Source organism: Prionailurus bengalensis, chromosome D2, assembly GCF_016509475.1.
Source record: "Prionailurus bengalensis isolate Pbe53 chromosome D2, Fcat_Pben_1.1_paternal_pri, whole genome shotgun sequence".
Taxonomy (NCBI): domain Eukaryota; kingdom Metazoa; phylum Chordata; class Mammalia; order Carnivora; family Felidae; genus Prionailurus; species Prionailurus bengalensis.
The window spans coordinates 43,092,025-43,113,513 of record NC_057351.1 but is presented as its reverse complement, the minus strand read 5'-3'; the positions used below and the strand labels follow the sequence as shown (position 1 = coordinate 43,113,513).

General features: G+C 41.2%; 1 long non-coding RNA gene across 1 annotated transcript; it reads right to left on the bottom strand.

Moving 5' to 3' along the window:
* Nucleotides 1-262: 262 nt before the first annotated feature.
* Nucleotides 263-17,093, bottom strand: LOC122493529. Its single transcript, XR_006299912.1, has 2 exons — nt 17,001-17,093; nt 263-516 (listed from the first exon to the last, which is right to left on the bottom strand). It is a non-coding gene; the product is annotated as an uncharacterized LOC122493529 (long non-coding RNA).
* Nucleotides 17,094-21,489: the final 4,396 nt, after the last annotated feature.

The following is a 21,489-nucleotide window of genomic DNA, read 5'->3' as shown; positions in this document are numbered from 1 at the left end:
AGAACCATCTCCAAAGGACCATGTACTCTTTAGTACATGAGGACCAAAGAATAAGCTAATTATTATCTAGTCAGGAATGAAACCCCACAAAGGACAAAGCCTTAGTTAGCCAAAAGACTGCCACTGGCAACACTGATTTGTTCTCATCCACATTAACTGTAGATTTTTGAGAGTGGTAACAGGTACACAGGTAACTAATGTATAGAGCTTGTTTGATGAATCTTCATACTTGCTACGTTTTCTGGACAACTGCACACTGATATGGTATGGAATATTCTTTACTTCTTTGGCTCAGATAGTTTTGTTGAGCCTGGTGTGAATGCACACATCTGGAGTTCCCATCTCCTTCATGGCAAATCTCCAGGTCTCTTTGTGCCTAAGGGGCACACTTCTTGAAACTCACTTCATGGATGTGCTTGGGAATATTGATGGTGGATTCTCTGGTCACTACTTCATTGATGGCAGAAGGGCCCTTCTTCTTACCACACTTCTTTGTGGGAACCACTCTGCTGGGCCCTGGTTAGAAAGGAAGAGGGTACATCATTTTATAATGCCTTTCACTGTCTCTGGTGATTTTCTTTGCTTTGAACTCTGCTTTATCTGATACAGTATAGCCACTCCTGCTTTCTTTTGATTTATGTTTGTATGATATATCTTTTTCTATCCTCCGATTTTCAACCTGCCTATATCGCTGTATTTGAAGTGAGTTTCTTTGTAGATAGCATATAGTTGATTCATGTTTTTAATCCACTGTGCAAAATTATGTTTTAATTGGGTATTCACATAATTTGCAGTTAATGTAATTATTGATTTCTTAGGACTTAAATCTACCCTTTTATTTTATTTTAATTTTTTGTTTGTTTGTTTTATTTGTTATCTCTCTGCTTTTCATTTCTGTTTTCTTCTGTGGTCACTTGAACATTTTTAGAATTCTATTTTGATTGGTCTTTAGTGTGCTTGAGTATATATTTTGTTCAATTCCTTTTAGTGATATTCTAGATAATTCTAGTATTACTAATATTACTCTAGTGTGTGTGTGTGTGTGTGTGTGTGTGTGTATAGACATATATGTGTGTGGGTTTATACACTTATATTTGGATCAATGATTATTGACCCCAAGTTCTAACTGTTCAGTCTCCTTCCTGGGTTGCCTTCTGATGTGTTGGCTAAGTGTATCTTGTCATTGGAATTTACACCTAGGCTGTGACAGTCTTCCCACCTGCTCCCTCACACACACCTTTGAACAACCCCTCTTCACGAGTAATGCACACATCTCTCCTCTTGACGTTTCACTTCTTGAAAAGTACAATTTGAGGCATTTTAATCTTAGTTCCTTCATGAATATGATTCCAGCAAACTTGATATTTTCATAGGAACCGGTTCCATTCCCCAGTGAAATGAAAGTCTCCTTACTTTGAAGTTGCAGTAAACTTTTTGTCTCCTTAGAAGTCCCCTCACCTCTTTGCTTCTGCATTTGCCTCTGACTTATCAAACTCCAAAGAACTACAAGTAAGTCACAATTGCATACATATTAACTTGGGTAACCCTGAAGCAAAAATAGCACCAAATGCATGAATAATTCTGGTTAGTCAATAAATGGAAAGCCAGGTAGGAAGTAGAGTGGGAGAACTCTAGGTGGTTTAGAGGGAAAAGAGGTTTCAGGTGACATAAGGAGAATTCTAGAAAAGTGATTCAGTGAACACAGAGATTGTATGAATTCATGTTAGAGGTCATTTCATTTCTAAACCAGTACATTTTCACAATTTGACTGTTGATTTTGACTTGAACATAGACAATATTTGGAAAGGCAAATATCAGAGGAATGTGATTTAATTGTTCGTCAGATTAGGCCAGTCTCCAAAATGTCATTTGCTGCTCTATCCTGCCAACTAGATCTAGTTTCACACTCAGAGGACTTTAATGTCAAGGCCTAGGAAGATGGGCATCTCCCAAGATCTGAAGTGGCTCAAAGGGGATTTTCTCCTGGACATATGAACTTCATTAGGTTGCCTGGTTCTCTGTAGTTCTCGAATACAGATACCATGTGGGCTATTTGTCTTTCTGCTTCTTCTAGCCTCAGCCTCAGTGAAAAATCAAACAGATAAATAAATAAAGGTTTGAGTTGAATTTCAGCAGCATTTCCGGAGAAATCTTTCAGAATTTATTTGATACTGGCTGTGTTTATAATGTAACCTGTCATTTTTTTTCCTTCCCCTGTTTAGTTTCCAGGTAATCTTAGAGTTAAGTGTTGTCCTAGGGACTTAAAACCACCCCTACTCTTCATGTATAAATCACAGCCACAAGATCCCTCACTCTTCTGTTCCTCCTGCCCTGTAACAAGCTAAGAATGGGAAGAGATGCAATTTTCAGACTCTTTCATGCTGTGACACATCAGCTGAAAATGACATCCAGAGGAAGGTTGTGTTCTGATCATAATAAATGTGTTAGAAAAGGAAGATGAAGCTGCACTCTCATGTATTGTTTGTGAAGTGTACTGAATAACTTTTCTCTACAATTTTTTAGCTTTCATTTGAATGTTTCTCTTTGATTAGCTCTACTGAGCAAAGAAAGCTGGAACACTTAAAGCCAAGTTAATGCAAAATGTTTAAGCAATGTTGCTAGGGGCCAGTGTCCTGAAGATATTGATCAAGTCATCACCACCAAGTATTCTTCCAGCACTGAGGCAGCAGCTTTGACTTTGGACATTTACAAGAAGCATTTCTGATGTGGCCCCTTCCACCTGATAGGTTAAAGTCCAAGAGTTACAGTACTGGCATTATAACAATAAAATAGCGGAAATGTTAACTTGTTACATATGAATACAAGAGGAAGATAGATAGATGATAGATAGATAGATAGATAGATAATAGATAGATGATAGATAGGTATGTAGATAGATGATAGATAGATAGATAGATAGATAGATAGATAGATAGATGATAGATAAATAGGCTGAACTTAGGTAGAATACACTCAAGTTAACAAATATATTGTCAGTATACTCAATAAAATCTTGCAGAGTATGCAAAATGCAGGCCCATATTGATAAGTAAGTAAAGAAGCCTTGAGCTGAATTTGCAGACCTAAAAACAGGTATTTTTCATGCTTATCTTGACCAGTTCAGCAAGAATCCATGGAAGAACTATTTCAGGATTTTCTTTCAAGCATTGTAATACCATGGAAGACATGTTTGGGATAAGTTGCCAAGTCAGAAGAGCATTACATGAATTCATTTATGAGATGTCAAAGGGTTGAGCTGAATTGTGGTTTAAGAGACATGCAGGATTAGGTGAAGATCTAACTCTGGGTCATAAAGGTACAGGACTCAATGGATTTCCAGACAATATGGTTAAAAACTTTGGAAAGCAACCCCAAAACAGGCTATTTTATGTCAGAAGAAGTTTTGAGATGTAGCTCATCTAGCTCATGCCATTTAGAATGTCTAATTCTGGCTACTTCCAGAGCCCATCCTTCACAGAATGAAGGCAGAGGAAGCTGAGTCTCTGGTTTACTGAGTTATTCATGATCTGACAAGCTTAGACGGACTTGCTTAGAAGACCAGAACCAGGGTCTAGGACTCTCCAAATCCAGGGGTTAAGCATTGGAATATCATTCAAGTCATCATGGTCAGCTCAGAATCTTTAGAATCACCATGGTGAAGACAAAGGACTTGATGTCTGAAGTCTAAATTCTAATCTCATTTCTGTGATTGTCAGATGCACGCCCTGGGAGAACTCATTCCACATATATGCCTTGGTGTCTTAATCTAGGTAATGTGGAGTTTGTTCTACATTATTAGCATTTCATACACAGTCTTCCAAAAACTGTTCAGTGGCTTGTGGTAGATTACACTCAAAGATGGCCACAACAATTGCTTCTCCCATTCCATGTGCCCTTTTGCAATGCAAGTGTCTGTACTCCCATCAAGAGTGGACATTAATTTATATGGCCCTTGAATATTGCCCAGCCTTGTGACTTGCTTTGTTTAATATTCTACAACAGATGTGATAGTGTTTGTCTTTCAAGTCTAGGCCTTTAGAAGCCTTAGCTCTAGTGAAACATTGCCTGAGCCCACCTTGTAAGAAAGCCTTTAGGGGGACAAAAAACACATTGAAGAGAGTGAGGCACCCCAGATAGCACCAACTGCTGGGCCACCCTGTGCCTGCCAATATGGAAATCCACAGAATTGTAAAAAATAACCCAAAATTGTTTTAAGCCACTAAATTTTGGAGGGATTCATCATGCAGCAATAGATAACTGAAATGGTATTCAATAGAAATGTGATTTTTACTATCAAATAAGTTTAGGTGAAGATCAACTGAACAATGTAAATAGGTTTCTCAGGCTGGGATGTCAGAGCTTTTAATATGCTAACATTGATTTAAAATGCCAAATTGTGAGAGAGATTTGTATGCCGTGTCTGCCAGACTTATTTAATCACAGAATATTGTTTTTTCCTAGAAAACTGTTTAATCACTTGTGAATCAGTTTGAGAAACGCTGATGTAGTTGAATTCCAAAGGCCCTGCCAGCTCTAACATTCTAAAAAATCTGCAAATGAAGCAAGGAGTGTTTGGATCACTATTTCTTCTTGATTATCTTGATGACAAGAAAACTCACTCTATAGTTGGTTGCTACCAAATTTCATTATTCACTTCTACTGAAACCATTTTTTAATCAATTAACAGAAGAAAGCAGTATCGGAATTATTAATGAGCAATTAAATAGAGATTAAAGAGCTATTAACCTGCAGCTTGGTGGTGGAGACTTGGCTGTCAGGTGGTGTGGGAGCCTGATGGATGTAGACCCATGAGAGACTGTCACAATGATGAAACAAGCAAAGAGCAGGCTAATAGATTTATCTATTTCTTCTTGGCAGATTGTAATAGGATATGAAATTGTCCTGCTGATCTAGGGATCTATAGAAAGCTCTTCATAAAAAGAATGTGATTAGAACAAGAAGAACTGTACTCTGTAAACTGCATATGCTCACAGACCAGTCACTTGATTAAAGTATGTGGATCTGATGCTTGTGTGCACATATGTGTGACAGCAGGTATATGGGTGAGTGTGTTTGTAAGGAATGTCTTTCATATTGATTAAATGTGGCCTCTCTGTGTATAGTTATGTTTATCAGGGTGTTTCTGACTTGGTCTATGTATGTTTGTATGGATGTCTGTCTATGCATTTTCTTGTGCATTCATGTGGTTTTGTCTGTGGAGACAAACATGCATGCACACACATATGCCTGGGCAGGATGTAACTGACAATGACCAATGGTTTTCCGCACCTAGAGGACATAATGCAAGGTGGCAGAAATATTCCATGGCCAGAGGGAAGGGAAAGGGGCCATCATGGTACATAGATTTGTTGAGGCCAGTATACTGCTTAAGTGGCTCCACTGAGGGGAAGCATTGCCTTTGTCTGGGGGCAAGTGAACTGGTCCCCTGTTTTGGCCAGTTTATCCTCCATCGTGGTGAGGAAGATCATAGCGACAGCAAATACAAATGGACCAATAAGGAAATGCAGGCCTGGGAATCAGATCAGCAAATTCAATCAACTCCTGGCTCTGACTGGTCCAATATCTCCTTTGAGATAGAAAATTGAGAACTATACATAAAGCGTTTTTATAGCTTAAATGGAAAGACAAAATTCATCCATTTTCTCCCTGCTTAATATTTGCCCCAGGAAAACTATTACTCATTTGGTTTCTTGTTGTTGTTGTTGTTGTTGTTGTTGTTGTTGTTTGATAAGTCAACCCAGTCCAAACTCATTGGGGTTGCTTTCATTCAGTAATTTCGAAACTCTGGAATTTACAATGTGGCATGGAGGTTCTCACTCCTAAGTAGTTTGCGGAATTTATTGAGTAGTGTTAAACCCTCCATTTACATTTTACATGCACTGTCTTACTTAATTTTTATAACTGAATTAGTTATAAATTTTTATAATTGAATTAGTAGTATTTTTAAGCCCATTACATAGGGGGCAAGTAGAATATGGAATAGTTTGGAAGTTTAGCCATGGCCACACATCTGTGCAAACTTCAACTCATAGCTATGATGGCTTGACCCCAAAACTCTGCTTGTGATAACTGTATGACACTGGTTCTTTTAAAAGGAAAAGGGTCCAAGTGTTTTACCCATCATATCCAACCCTTAGGTCATGGGCATGGAAGAACTTTAGTTTTGTTCCCTGGGGCTAGTGAAAAATCTTCTTGCTTCATTCCATCATTCCTGTTTCCCAAGAGCATTTTGAGAAAAACTGTGGGTACCTAATATGCACTCCTGGAGGTAAGGAGAGGTGGTCTCCCTGGCCTGAGTGGCTCCCTGAACCCTGCTTCAAGCCCATCTACCAGGGAAAGAGAAGACGCCTTGCTCCACGAGCAATGACTAGGATGAGTCTGGAAAAGAGCAACAGGGAGCAGGTCATTATCATTGTTCCATGACCCCAAGCAACAGTGTGTTGAGTCCTCTGGTAGCAAGGACAGTAGGTCATGACAATGACAATGACTCCATTTTAACCAAAAAAAATCACAGAAACATTCCTGCTAAGTAAACAATGTCCATGACTTTCCATGAGGCAAAGATCACCCTCTATGATCTGAGGAACATGGAAGAGGTACTACTGCATTTATCTGAGAGCCTTGCCCTTGTCAAATAGACAGGTAAGTAGACTAGAAAGGCTCCATGAGCACTGTGGGATTATCAAAAATTCACTTCTGCAGAAAGTTTGGAATTAGCCTTTAATTGTCCTTTCCCTTTTGGTTACAGAAAGTGATGAGGGGCACCTGGCTGGCTCAGTCAGTAGAGCATGCAACTCCTGATCTCAGGGTCATGAGTTCAAGTCCCACATGTGGCATAGAGTTTATTTAAAATAAAATTGAAAAAAATTGAAAACAAAAGTGATGAGATAATAAAATTTGCCTAAGCCTGTGTTTTGAGTTCCTAGGATTCCTTCACATGAAACTGAACTCATAGCCAAATGGGGAAGTGCATTATTGGGTTAACTTTCAAGGGAGAAAAGAAAGGTGCCAGTGTGTATCAAACACCTATTTCATGCTAATTACTATGATTTGATCTCCATACATGTTACCTTACTTAATGCTCATAACAGACCTAGGTGGTAGATATGATCACCTCTAATGTACAATTGAAGCTCCAAGGCATTAAGAAAACTTCCCAGTGCATTACAGCTGGTCTGAGGCAAAACCTGACACCAACATCAGATTATTCTTTTTTTCCCATTCTACATCTGCCTAATCTAAGTTATTGTTCAAATAAATGCTTTGTAAAGAGGAGATTTCCCCCAAACACATATATGCCCACTACCTCACTACCAATTTGAAATTGGTAGAAGGCATGCTCAGGAGTAAGAGTTAGTCAAACAGGCTGGTCCAGTTTTCCTACTTTTGTGGGAAAAGCGAAATGACCCAAACCAGAACCAGGCTGCAGAAAATCTTCCTGTTTTTGTAAGGGTAAGGTCTTATCTTCTGCATCTGGTGAGTAAGATAAGATTCATGACTACTTTCAGCCATTGCTTTGGTATAGCCAAGGAGGAGCCAGGAAGGATCTTCAGAGAAAGTGTGTCTATGCAGCAAGCCTCTGAAGTATGCCTTCAAATGTCGATTCTTGAACTGAGACAACAGCTACTCTGGTTTACCCACATAAGGGACAATCAGGTCATGAAAGTAGGAGCCATGGGGCATTGGGAATTAGAGCTTCAGCTGGACATCAAGACTGTTGTCTCTGGCATTTCCCTATACATACATTCTGCCCCTATGATGGGGGCAGCGTCAGGACAGTGATCAAGTACTCAGACATCTAGATTCTAGCATCTCTTTCACCACAGATCTATAATCCTGCTTTACACAGGAAGAAATTGAGGGTTCTGAGAGTAAGTAAAACATGAAACCACTAAGTGATTGCACCAGCATTTTGCCCAGTCCGAATCCAAAGTCCATCATCTTTCTCACCACCCCCTCCACTTCAGTACAGGAAGCTGTTTGAGAAGGGCCTGTCAACAGGTTACCATTACTACTCTAAGACATGAACTGAACCATTATGTTCAGGGCTGACCCTGTGTTTGCACAGGGCAGGATACAAAATTAAGTATTGTCTCTGCCCTCCAGCAGCTCCCTATCTATTCCTACCGCTAGAGTAAAAAGCAAACCATGAGAAGGGGTATAATAAAGACTACTGCAGAGATTTATGAGCATGAAATGTATATTCTCCTGGGAAGCATAAAAGAACATTTTACTGTTAAAGCTGGTCTCTGAAGGCAGGGAAACTTCAGGAAATGGCAACATGTGGGACCTTTCAAGCAGGGAGAACAATATGAACCATGAAAGGGCTGGAAACCTGAAGGACACATTCAAGGATGAACAAGTTTTGGGGGGCCACAGCAGCAGAGGAAAAATAATGAGAATGGAGAGGAGTTGAGACAAGAAAAATAGCTTCGAATTTGAAATCACCATTAGCTGACTGTAGAGAGGCTTACATTCCAAGTAGTCTTAGAGTGTATTCTTTGCTTTGGACTATGATATTTGCATAAAAGGGAGTCTCAAAAGTTCCTCAGGGAGGTTTGGAAATCTTCTCTGGTGTCCACATACAGGATGGAGGACCAGAGCCTGGGAGTTCAGGCAGAAGTGCTCACTTGCTTGAGGGTGAGAATAATGGGTCTGCTTCTAATTATCTTGCTCTGATCTTTATGTTTTTCTGACACCTTGTGAGATAGAAGCCCAAAGCCCCAGTGTGTGTCTTTTACAGGCAATGGTCCACAGCTGGGAGGTAGTGAATTTGCTAACCATCCCAATTAAATATTTAGGACAGGATTATTGGGAAATGTGTCAGAATTTAAAATATACAGTTGCACAAAGATATCTCTATGCATTCCAAGCCACAGTGAGGAATCAACAGAGGGCTCCTAAGGTAATGACTCTAGCAAAGCAAAAAGGACTGATTCTCTCCTCTCTCAGAATCCTAGAGAGAGAATCTTGATCATGGAATTCATTTTGAAGAAAGGAACACAACCATCAGGGCAGTGCCCAACTGGGGAAAAGCTCCGAAAAGAAAAGAAGCTCTGGGATCTATCTCACGGAGGTTCATGTACTGGCACTCATGGTCTACACAACCCGTTCCAATGCCAGGAGAGCAGTTTTGAGTTTCAGATCTAACTGGTTCTGGTTAATTCCTAGGCAGGGCTGGTTGTCTGTTCAGAGACTCCTTCCCACTAGGAGGTAGACCAGGAATGGGTTGACTGTGGACCCAGAAGACAGGCAGTCTTCAAACCAGACACTCCTAGTGTGCCCAAGCCTGAGTTGTGCCTAGTATTGGCTGAGCCTGGACACCTGCCGTGCACATTTGTACAAGTCTCCTGGTCCTGGCGTCTACTGTTCTCCCCATCCCTCCAACCTACATGGAAGACATTCTGGGTCCATTTGCCCCCGACAGAAGCAGATTTAGTGGAGCCATGTTTTATACTTTTTTACCTATTACCCTCATACTCTTAGGATCCTGATATTTTGCCATAAGTGCCAGGTTAGACCCTTGCTCACCACCATCAACCCATGCTAGGCCAATGGATCATAAGCTTTTAAAAATAATGTATGTTAGGCTACAGTCTTTCCCAGCGGGTCTTGTTCTACCTTAGGATTTCATCCTACTCCTAACCCATTAGACCATTCATCATGCCACACCACCCCCAAACTTAAAGTCATTTGGAGGCAGTGTGATCTTGGGTAAGTTAATAAACTGCTCCCAGTCCTAGTTTATGGATAAGTATGGATAAATTATAACTCCTTCAGAGAACTGTCAGGATAATAGTATCAAGTCTATGAAACCGTTGAACACAATGCTGACCTACCACCAGCCATCCTCAGATAATGAAGGATAGCATGGAGAATGGCACTTCTAGGGGAGATGATGAGAATGTGTGGAAGAGAGTGGAAAATATGAGGGCTATTTTTTTTTCTTTTCAATATCTACCTCCTTACAAAATACTGAGCTTCAAGACTCCAGGGTGTGACCCACTATAGAGACTGTAGCCCAAGGTGGACCACACCAGCTCAGCAGCTCACCTAACTCTGGACGGAGGGTGATAGTCTCTTTTACAGCTGCTTTTCATCCTTCCTGACACTACCTATCTCTGGAGAAAACCTGCTAAAAGTTAGGGTAGGAACTGTGCTCGTAAACCCAGGTGTCTTAATAATTTAGGCTGTGTCAGGTGTCCCTTATATCTGCTCCCATAATGCCCTACATTTGCTTCATCATAGGATTTGCACTGCTGCACGAGATTCTTATGGTCTGTATCCCTGCAAGACTGGGATCTCCACGAGGGCAGAGAACATGTTGTCTGCCCTGCTGCACTATGTGGGAGAGAGCCTGGCACACAGTGGGGCTCACTGATCCCTTGTAGAAATGAATGCATGACTGAATTAAAGCAAAGGGCCCAAGGGATTCCACAGGCAGGAGAATCAAAAACAGATGGAGGACAGAGTAACTACAAAGGCAATAATACAGCATCTGATGTCTTACCTCCAAGTTCCCAGAGAGCTGGTTAGGGTTTAGAGTAGACATGTTTTCTCAGTGTTTTCCACCAGGAAACTCTGAAGCCTTATTTTTACCCTCCCACAGTACCTGGGGAGCTACACGGGTCTTGCCCAAATAACCTCAGGTCTGCCTCTGCTCCATTTCTTTGCTCTGGATAAGCATTAGCAAGATATTTTAACCTCAGCCTCATTCCTGTGAAATGCAGCTAAGGGCACTCCTGTGTGCAGCCCCATGACCCTTGGGGGTAAAATTATGTAAGGCCTGGTGTGCAGATGAAGATAGAGACAGATAACAAGTAGTACTAAGAAGAGAGCACACATTGTATTCTTCTCCATCTGCCTGAATTCATTTTTAATAAAGCAAACAATGAATGTTTGAGTTTCCTTCTAAAATATTTTGACTAGCAATTGCATGAGTGGGAAGGTTTTAACCAGGCTGTCTCCCAAAGAGTAAGTAAAGAAAACGAAGTGAAACACGCTAATTTTGGAGAAAATTAAATTACAACATGGCTGACATCAAGCAATCGGGTAACATGTTATCGTGTAAGAGAGGGGAAACAGTTTCCCAAACTTGTACTATAAGGAGCCTACTCTACTACCCTAGGATTTGGCCCTATGTGATAGTCTGGGGTGCTAGATTGTACCCTGTAGAATAAGAGGTGTTTCGTTGACATCTTCACATAGCAAGACCAAGTGACTCCAAACCCAGAAAGCTCTGAACACACTGGACCTCAGCCTTAGTTTCTCCCTCACTCAGCTGATCTGCACTGAACTTCTTCATTCCAAAAAGTCCTCAAATTCATTAGCAGTCCTCTGTGTCTGCTTCTATGCTCATTCCAGTCCTTTCCTTGTTCCTCATTGTATAAGGTACAAGATAGAGCTTTTTCTTTACCCCAAGCCTAGAGCTTAAAGAATCTGAGGACCCCTGTGGGTTCTGACTGCTGGAGGGAACATACTGCTTTTGATGTTCACATTTCCTCTCTTCAAGCTTGAAGGGCCATGCTTATGCCACATGTGGTTCAATGCATTCCATGCTCTTCCTGAGCAAAGCAGGATATTGTCCTTTAAAGTTCTTTTGTTCTGTGTGAAGGTTTCAGTTAATATATGTATATAGAGGCAAGGATGCTGATCTTACAATTAATTTTTCCTCAGCTTCTCTCTGAGAATTAAAATATTAAAATTTAAACTCTTACAACAGTGTATATAACACTGCACAACTGTAAGCTTCCTCTCCCTCCAATAAGCCTTGTGTTTCCACGCACTTTCCAGAAACCCTAGCACTGCTGAGTGGACAATCCCAGACCAGCATTCTGGAAAACAGATAGGTGACCCAATTGTCCCCACACTTCACCCAACAGACAGCTAACCATCAGAAATGAGCATGAGGTGGGGCATCTGGGTGGTTCAGTCCGTTAAATGTCTGACTCTTCATCTTGACTCAGGTCATGATCTCATGGTTCGTGAGACCAAGCCCGGTGTCACGGGCTCTGCATTGGCAGCATGGAGCCTGCTTGGGATTCTCTCTCCCCTTCCTTCTGCCCTTCTTTCTCTCTCTCTCTCTCTCTCTCTCTCTCTCTCTCTCTCTCTCAATAAATAAACATTAAAAAAATGAAATGAGCATGAAGGCATCCTAGACCAGCCAATCTTTTGCCAGTCCACCCTGATGAAGGCACCTAAGGCAGATCAACAAGCATCAGGGGAGCCCAGTCCAGATCAAAAGAGGTGCTCATGCATAGGTCTGTGCTCAATACTAAACACACTGTTTTAAGCCACTAAGTGCCATGGTGGCTTGTTATGCAGCAACAGATAAACAATACACTAACATTTATGACCATCTCATCTCTTGTCCTGCATCTGTGTCTGCCTCAGTTGTTCAGAGAATTCATGAGTGTGTTATCTCCAGCATGGAAGAGCCTGGGTGAACAGCTCTGCAAGTTCAGAGAGACCACTTCGGAACACAAATGGTACTATAACACAGATTTGTTTGTTTTTTGGTCACTCTCTGTGCCCCCAAATACTTGTTGAGGTTGTCATGAATACCACGTACAATCCCCTTCTCCATTTTCTTAATAAATGTGATCATTTATAATGTGTTTTTTTTTTCCATCTATAATGTTTAGTTTCAGGAAATGTAATAGCCAGGCTGGACAAGAATAATCAGAAAGGCTTCTTGGAGAATGTGGAAAAGTACCTAAGTTCTGAAAATGGGTTAGACTTAGTTAGATATTGAAAGGAAATTTCCTGTCCAGGGAAGGGAGAATCGTGCAAAGAAAGGCATTGATTGATTCACCCAACATGATTGAGCAGCTACTCAGGGTCAAGTCCTATTCTAAGGAATATAGATAAATCAGTGAACAAAACAGACAAAAGTCCTTTAGGGGGACAGGTAGTGAGTAAATAAGTAAAATATTGTCAGATGGTGATAAGAGCTGGAGAAAAATAAAAATAGGGATTTCTAGGGGTTGGAGAGTGGGTTGCAATTTTAAATAGGGTGGTTAGAGAAGGGCTCACTCAGATGACATTTGATTTATGTCCTAAAGGAGATGAGATTGTAAGTTTTGCAGATATACAAGGAAATAGCATTCCAGGCAGAGAAAAGAGCATATGCACAGGCCCCAGTAGATGAGCACATCTGGGGTTTTCAGGGAAAAGCAAGGAAGTGAGTATAGCTGAAAAAGGTTGGTTTGGGGGTGCGGGGGTGGAAGGCAGTAGAAGATGAGGTCAGAGAGGAAATGGGAGGAGGGCTTTGAGCAAAGGATGGTATACTATAAGCTTGGTTTCAGAATAATAACACTGGCTGCTGTGTTGAGCATAGACCTTTGGGGCGAAGGGTCGAAAATGAGAACCCCATCAGGAGATCATTAGCATAATCTAAAAGAGAAGTGATGGTGGCCTGTGCTACAATGCTAGCTGTAAAAGTGATACAGAATACAGCACTGGGAACTAAGGTAAATTTTGAAGGTAATGCTGAAAGAATCTGCTTATGTATCGGATGTACTCTGTGACATCAATAGAGGAATGAGAACAGGTCTATTGTTTCTTAATTTGCTATTTAGAAGGAGGCACAATCAGATTTAGATGAAAAGATGAGGAGTTTGGATCAGGACAGGAAAACATGGCTTGTGATGCAGTCTGGGTACTACAATTTGGTCAGTGTGCCTGGGCAATGTGTCATAGGCATGAAAGCAGGGGGATGAGAGTCTAGGGAGTTTGGGTCAAGGTAATGGAAGGCTCCTGAAGGTCTGAAATAATAGAGTCAAGAATTTGAATGCTTTCCTGATTCTGGGAATGGGGTCATAGAGAACCAGGAAAATTCTTGGAAACCAGTTGTCTACTAGTGCCATTGAGACGATGGTTGTGGAGGGAGCAGATGATAAAAATCAGGGGCTACCCACTCCAATACTCACGGCAGCTGGTAAGGAAATAAATGAGGGAAGCAGGATATCAGAAAAGCAAAAGCAAAAGGTCTCTGGTAAATGCAGACTCTCAAACTCCGTGGCCAGGGAACAACAGCTCAGGTGGTGACTGAGATTGCCAGCAAAGGAAGTCCGGGCCCTCTCCGTGGAGGGGAGTCACTATGTACCTCCTAGGTATTGTGGCCACATATGAAAGCCGCCCCCGCATCGCCAGATCTTCCAGTAATTTTTTTTTTTTCATGGAAGCTAGAACTCTGGATTCTTATGTGAACTCTCTATAAATTTGGAAACCAATTTATGTAAACACAAGCACAGACGCTGTGGGCAAGCAAAATGCACCTCGAGGAAGAAGCAGCCCACAGGCCGCTTGGTTGCAGCTTCTGACACGGACGGACATTGTAGCATCCCTGCTTTCCGGGAAATCTGATTCGGACTTCTAGTTCCGTAGCCAGGCCCCTTGGGGCATCGTGCTCCTCCTTACCTTTCCTTTTCCATTAATCACCCTCAGATAATAAACAGTTGGCCCATTCCTGGGCCAAGGTCCTTGTAACTCTGATGAGATGATATGGCCCCAAGGTCCAATGACATCACCAGATCTTTCTCTTCTCCTCTCATCAGAATTAGAGCTCCTGGCAATAAGGTTGGTAGCCTTTCCACTGACCCTCTTCACACACTATTTCCTACTGCAAGCACTGTACTTTTCTGTTGCAAAGCTTCCTGTGTGCGCAAAAGGGTGCATGGCTAGAAGTCCAGAGAATCTGAACCCCTGGGAACAGGGCTCCCTGTGTCAATGAGTATATCAGGTTCGGTGCTTTTGGGGCAGGACAACTTGGAGGCACGTTCTACACCATCCCTAGAGGTCCCAGCCAGAGTGAGCCCCAACTGCCAACAGTGGCAGCATACTCACTAACACACCCTACATTGACTTCCTGCCCTTCCTTATCTTATTTTCTCACTCCCTTACTGGTATATCCTGGCACAAGTACTCACACTGAAGTCCTTGTCCTGGGGTCTGTGGGACAAAGCAGCCTGTGCTTCCCTTCCCTGGGTGGCCAGAGCAGGAGTGTTATTAGGATGAGTCCCACCAACATTTGAAAGCTCCTCAGCTGGGATTGGACCCTTAAGCATGTGGGGACTCTGTGACAAACAAGCTGATTTTTGCCCTTTCCAAGCCCGGTTTTATTGACAAATGCATAAAACTCTGCTTGAAACAAAATGTTTTTAACTCCGTTGTAAACAAGCTAATCCTTGAACAAAGCACTCCCTCTGTTTCCTCTCCCCTCAACCCCCCACACACAATTTGTTCAGAATCCTTGGTTGACCTTTTAATTGTATTTCAGGGGTGGATGCAGAGAAAAAAAATCAAAAGTCACACATCTGCATTCATACAAGCAAATGGCTATAGCTTAGGACAAAATCTGTGATCAAGAAAGGGACAGGGCTCTACCAGCTGTCTAGATAAGCCAGCAACCTTTCGAGCCCAGCAGAAGCCAACCTCTGCTCCCCAAGCATGCTCCCCAAGCACAGAGCTTTTTGGGGAATCCCTTTGGCTGGCCTAATTGAAGACTGCTTGCATCCGTTCAGCTGACTTAAGGAAAAAGAAATAGGAGACAGACAGCTTAGACAAGCAATGGACTCAACACAGCCCCGGTCCTGATGTCTGGGGCTTTGTGTGTCTTTCCCCCACAGAACCAAATTTCTCCTTCATCTTTCCCTGTCTCTCTTATTATTTTTTTTAAATGTTTATTTATTTTTGAGAGCACAGGTGGAGAAGGGGCAAAAGGAGAGGGGGACAGAGGATCCAAAGCAGGTTCTGTGCTGACAGCAGAGAGCCTGATGTAGGGCTCTCATGCAGGAACTGCCAGATCATGACCTGAGTTGAAGTCTGACACTTAACCAACAGAGCCACCCAGGCGCCCCTATCTTATTCTTTCCCTGATGTTTAGATGTTGAATTTCTCCTAATAGTGTAACAGGTGCAGTCAAAAGAAGGTTAGATTATTATCTAGATTGTGATGGCAAAGAATGTGTGTCTTCTGTTTTCTGATGTGTCCTCAGTGCCTCACACAAGGTCTGCACATAGGAGGCACCTAATCACTAAGTGGGGAATAAGTAAGCAAGGAAATAAATAAGTCCTACGGAGTTTCAATATAAAAAGAAAAATATTATTTATAATAGCAAAACAAACTAATTGTTATAACCTTAATCATTAATACATTTAAACCAACAACACACACACACACACACACACACACACACACACACACACACCAGTTCCTGGTGCAGAAAACACACAGCAATGTTCCAGATTCCGAAGGAAGGTTTAGGCAATGTGTGTTCAGTGTAGCAGGGATATTGTTGCTCTGCACCTTTTTTTCAGCTTATTCTCCGCAGTTGTAAACAAGTTCCCAGCATTTAAAACCCATGGTAAAACCATTTTTCTCTTTGTTAACTTGTTAAGCCCCATTTGCCTCAGATTTGCTGGCTCAGTGATTGCTTAAGGCTTCTCTCATTCAGTTTTCTCACCCATAAAAGTAGTTATAATCATAATACCCACCTTACCAGGTTCTTATGAGGGTTACGCGAATTATTCCAGGAAAAATACAGAGAACGGTATGTGGCACATGGTAAACCCTTGAAACCGTTAGCCATTGGATTGATCTGACTTCCGAACAATGGTAGCGTGAACAAGATAACAGGAAGCTTTGTCTGCTCTAAATCCCCTCAAATTCTTTACGCCTTCCCCCAAAATGTCATTTCCCAGCATTAGGTATGACTAAAACTGGTGACAACTTTACACATTTCATAGAAACCAAACTAATAAGCATCTCTCCTCTTCTTCACTGGCCTACCCATGCTTGACCAGCACCACCTTGCCAGTTTCTATCTCAGAAATAAACTCTCTGAGAGTAAGACTGAAAGAAAAGCCAGCCCTGACACCAGCCCCCTTTGCTGTCCCTTGTGGGTCTGACAGGCTCCAGCCCTCATCCCCCGTAGCACTGGGAGAAAGCTGTTTCAAGCACCACCCTCTCAGACATACCCCTTGGCCTCAGAAGTTCCTCAGAGGACAGCCTCCAACCTCCAAATCTTGGGCTTGGAGGGCAGGCCTCTGCAAAGCAAGAGAGCTGTGAAGGAATAGATGGAAGGAAGGATGTCCAAGGCCCAGGATTCCCAATCAGTCCTTGAGAATGTACTTTCAGCCCCTATGCACACAACTGTGTGCTTCAAATGTATTGAAGCCCAGAAACAAGACTTAGGAGGCAGGTAGATTTAACACAGACCAAAGAAGTCCACTCAGTCCCTCACAGAGGATACAAATGCTTGAGTTTTGGCTTTGAGGAAACATATAGATGGGTGGGAAATGGAGAGATGTAATGAAAAGCTTTCTAAGGCTGCAACGTGGCTTTTGTGACCTGATTATCGGACGGGCTATGCTCTAACTGAAGTTTCACTTATGGCCCATACGGATGGACTCTTGTTAAAAGCAATCCCGTCTCTGCCATGTTCTGCCATGACTTTCTTGTTACAGTTCTCCGAGAGAGAAAGAGAGGGAGAGAGAAGGAGAGAGAGACATGAAATGACAGAGAGAAAGACAGACAGAGACAAAGAAACATAAAGACAGAGAAAGAGACGTTTAGACACGTTAGCAAGGCAGCCTGCCGAATTAAACATGGGAATAGCTACTCGGGAATTCATGCATTTAAAATTTAAATATAAACAAAAATCCAGACAGAACGAAACTTGATTCAAACTAATTCCAAAGGGAAGTCTTGGCATTAGCCTTTAGGAGGAATGACTAAGAGATCCTGAGAGTGTAGCTGCCCATGATACGGTTCAGTGAAACAGCCATGATAAATAAATCCTCACTGATACCTGTGTATTCATTTCCCACGGCCGACCAAACCAAGTCACAAGCTCAGCGGCCTGAACAACAGAAGTGCATTGTCTCAAAGTTCTGAAGGCTGGAAATCTGAGATCAAAGTGTCAATGGAATTGATTTTTTCTAAGGACTGCAAGGAAGAATCTGTTGCCTGTGCCTCTCCTTGCTTCTGGTGTTTTGTTGGCAGGCTTTCGTGTCCTTGGCCACTGCGGCATAACCACGGTCTCGGCCTCCATCTTCACATGCATTATCCTTCATGTTCATGTCTGCCTCTGTATCCAAATTCCCCCTTCTTACGAGGACACCAGTCCTACTGGATTTGAACGCCCCCTTTATGACCCCATCTTAGCCTAATCATCCGTAATGACCCTGTTTCCAAATATGGTCCCATTCACAGGTCCTGTGGGTTAGGACTTCAACATCGTTTTGGTAGACACGATTCAACCCATAAGAAGGTGAAGGCTTCCGTTCTTATTTTTCAACACAAAAAACTTCCTCAAGTGAGCAGAACTTTAGTTCACTCAGTTTTATTTTGCTTAGACACATTTAGTTCTTCCAGGAACTCATTTAATTGGGTACTGCACACTGAGCAAAATTTTGTGATGATTTTTTGGCAGGACAGAGTAGTCCAATCTATAGGTCAATTTAGAAACTCACCAACTTTCTCAGGTACTAGTTGCGTAGGCTGCTGTAAAAAATTACCATAAACTTGGTGGCTTAAAACAACATAAACGTATTCTCTTACAGCTCTGAAGACTGGATGTGTCAAATAGGTTTCACTAAGACTGAGATCAGGGTATCAGCAGGGTGGCATGCTCTCTAGAGGGTGTAGGGAAGAATCTGTTTCCTTGCCTTTCACAGCTTCTGGTAGCCACCTGTATTCCTTGTCTAACCTTCTTCCATATTCAAATCGCATTGCTCCAATCCCTGCTTCATTCATCAATTGCCTCCTTCTCATCTGTAGTAAGTAATTATATATCCACTTCTGCCTTCCTTTCCTGAGGACACTTGGAATTTCATTTAGGGCACACCCAGATAATCCAGGACAATCTCCCCATCTTAAAAGCCTTCATTTAATCATATCTGTAAAGTCCTTTTGCTAACTAAGATAACATCCTCAGGTTCCAGGGATAAGGATCTAAATATATTTGGGGAATATTCTGCAGCTTACCACACCAACCGTCCTAGATTGACTCATCCTAGTACACCTTATTTTCACAACCATAAATCTTTCCCATAAAAGAGCACTAGTTTGCTAGATATTTCCTCAATTTCCAGTTTTCTTCTCAGATGAAGTTTCTTCTATTCAACATCTTATCAAAGAAGAGACTGATTTCAAGCACTATGACACCCCATTGATCAGAGCATGAAGGGATCTGAACTATAAGAATATTTATAACTGTTATTAACCTTCAATCCTACAGACACACCATAATTTCTCATGCATTACCATGTTGACAAAATCTGCACTATATGTTTTCTTCAGGATGCTAGGAATGCAGCAGAATCTTTCTGGCAAATCAAATAATTTCAAGTGTTATAAATTGGGGATGTTTAGTATCTCTTCCTTTAAATTTACTCCCTAATAATTTTAAGCCATTATTTTACATGAACTCAGAGCATGCTCCTGTCAAAATGAATACAAGGACAAATGTGCCACATTTGCCACTTGTAGAGATAAGACTACTGTTCAGAAAATATTCTCTCTTCCTCTCCCCATCCCAGCCTCTATGGAGAAAGTCTACTTTCTATCTATTGATGTTGAACTTAACTCTGTCACCTGTTTTCAATATGGATATGGGCACAAGTGAGAGTGTTTATCAGTTTTGAGTTTCAGCCTTTAAATGTTTGTTGCAAACCCCTGAGTATGTGTTTGCACAGCATTTCATAGCAATGGTAGAGAGACATGGCCACTGTTTTATTTAATCATCGTAAACCAAAAGTAGCTTCAAAAAGCAATTGACCTGATATTTGATTTTTAATTAATGTATGGATAAGAAATATAACATCAAAACACCCACCTTTAATTTCAATCAGCAGATTTATTATTCCTCAAATTATGTTTTTATTAATATCAGTTATTCTTAAGTTAAACTATCAAGTAAACAGCAGGATATGAAATTATACATACAGTGTGATCTTAAGTGTGTCAAAGAATCCATAAAAATATGATAGTGTATTATTTGGGATAAAGTTTATTTATTATTTGACCACACTGTTGCTCACCAAATATGACTTACTCTAAAGGATTTATATATTTGCCACATAGTATTCTATATTATGTTTGTGATGTAGCTGAAATACATAACAATTTTTGTTCTTGGGGAAAAGAAGCCAGAAATTCATTTAGGAAGTTGAACCATGGATAAAATTATGAAGTTATGATAAGGATGATTATGGACAGCAAAGAGGTATGTGTCCATGATGAGTATTAATTTTGAATGGACATTTCAGGTAAAGTTTCTAATGTCCTTCTCTGCAATATGTTAGTTGGAACATTGTGTTTTTCTTTCTTAAAATCAAATGTTATATTTTTTCTTTCTCAGCTAAAAGATGATGGTGTGCAATACATTTTCAAATAATGGAAATAAAAGCTTCAGAGATATTGTCCTCCCATATTGTACTATGACTTAGCTTATATTTTTAAATAACTATTTTTTTAACATTTATGATATCATACCCACAAAAGGTTTGAACATAAAAAAGAGATGACTCTTAAATCATGATGAATTATATGAGTTTTCCCTTTTCTTGCTTAGAAGCCAGGAGTAAAAAAATCCCCACTAACTTATACAAAGAAGATGAAGGCATCTGAAGTTGTCATGTCATATATTTTTCAAATTCATAAAAGAAGGGTTTATATTTTCTGAATATTGAGGAGCAGGAGACCATTAAGGGAGTCGGGAGATAAATGATGTCAAGCCACAACTTTCTAAAATTATCTCATTAAATAATAATTTTCATTTATTAAGGTGTATATGTATTCATTCAGCAAGACTGAGTTGTACCACACATTGTTTTAAACAGGGAAGACCAGAGATAAACAAGAAATTAGGGTCCCTACCCTTGTAAAGTTTAATTGTTCAGTGACTTAAAAACTGTTTGAGGTGTGCCTGGGTGGCTCAGTCAGTTAGACTTCCAACTCTTGATTTGGGCTCAGATCGTTATCTCACTTTTCCTGGGATCCAGCCCCTCCTCTCCCTCTGTGCCAACAGTGGGGAACCTGCTTGGGATTCTCTGCCCCTTGCAGCTGGTGCTCTTTCTCTCCTCTCTCTTTCTCAAAATAAATACATAAGCTTTAAAGAAAAATAAAAAATAAAATGCTGCTTGACTTTTTGAAGAAGAAGGCAAAGCAGAATTCTGATTCTAATGTTGCTGAGGATTTTTTCCCATTTATTTTTTTTTTAATTTTTTTTTCAACGTTTATTTATTTTTGGGACAGAGAGAGACAGAGCATGAACGGGGGAGGGGCAGAGAGAGAGGGAGACACAGAATCGGAAACAGGCTCCAGGCTCTGAGCCATCAGCCCAGAGCCTGACGCGGGGCTCGAACTCACGGACCTCGAGATCGTGACCTGGCTGAAGTCGGACGCTTAACCAACTGCGCCACCCAGGCGCCCCTGATTTTTTCCCATTTAAAATAAAAAAAA